Source organism: Arachis duranensis, chromosome 6, assembly GCF_000817695.3.
Source record: "Arachis duranensis cultivar V14167 chromosome 6, aradu.V14167.gnm2.J7QH, whole genome shotgun sequence".
NCBI lineage: Eukaryota > Viridiplantae > Streptophyta > Magnoliopsida > Fabales > Fabaceae > Arachis > Arachis duranensis.
This window is the reverse complement of record NC_029777.3, coordinates 27,591,555-27,592,533: the sequence shown is the minus strand read 5'-3', so window position 1 is coordinate 27,592,533 and position 979 is coordinate 27,591,555. Positions and strand designations below refer to the sequence as shown.

At 39.9% G+C, this 979-nt stretch overlaps 1 non-coding gene across 1 annotated transcript; it reads left to right on the top strand.

The window, feature by feature from the left end:
• Nucleotides 1-328: 328 nt before the first annotated feature.
• On the top strand, nt 329-432 carry LOC127740264 (small nucleolar RNA R71). The gene has a single exon (XR_008000944.1). It is a non-coding gene; the product is annotated as a small nucleolar RNA R71 (small nucleolar RNA).
• Nucleotides 433-979: the final 547 nt, after the last annotated feature.

Here is a 979-nt window from a genome sequence, read left to right as displayed (position 1 = left end):
CTCTTTAGTACTGTTGGATGCATTTTGCCATTCATTCAGACTTTGAGAGATCATGTTGACTTGCTGAGTCAACACTTTGTTCTGAGCCAATATGGCATTCAGAGCATCAATTTCAAGAACTCCCTTCCTCTGAGGCGTCCCATTATTCACGGAATTCCTCTCAGAAGTGTACATGAATTGGTTATTTGCAACCATGTCAATAAGTTCTTGAGCTTCTGCAGGCGTTTTCTTTAAGTGAATGGATCCACCTGTAGAATGGTCCAATGACATTTTGGAAAACTCAGATAGACCATAATAGAATATATCTAATATGGTCCATTCTGAAAACATGTCAGAAGGACACTTTTTGGTCATCTGCTTGTATCTTTCCCAAGCTTCATAGAGGGATTCACCATCTTTTTGTTTAAAGGTCTGAACATCCACTCTAAGCTTGCTTAGCTTTTGAGGAGGAAAGAATTTATCCAAGAAAGCTGTGACCAGCTTATCCCAGGAGTCCAGGCTATCTTTAGGTTGTGAGTCCAACCATGTTCTAGCTCTGTCTCTTACAGCAAAAGGGAAAAGCATGAGCATGTAGACTTCAGGATCTACTCCATTTGTCTTAACAGTCTCATAAATCTGTAAGAACTCAGTTAAAAAACTGATAAGGATCTTCAGATGGAAGTTCATGAAACTTGCAGTTCTGTTGCATCAAAGCAACTAATTGAGGTTTCAGCTCAAAATTGTTTGCTCCAGTGGCAGGAATTGAGATGCTTCTTCTATCAAACTTGGACGTTGGTTTAGTGAAATCACCAAGCATCCTCCTTGCATTATTGTTGTTGGGTTCGGCTGCCATCTCCTTCTCTTGCTCGAAAATTTCAGAAAGGTTGCCTCTGGATTGTTGTAATTTAGCTTCTCTTAGTTTCCTTTTCAGAGTCCTTTCAGGTTCTGGATCAGCTTCAACAAAGATGCCTTTTTCCTTATTCCTGCTCATATGAAAGAG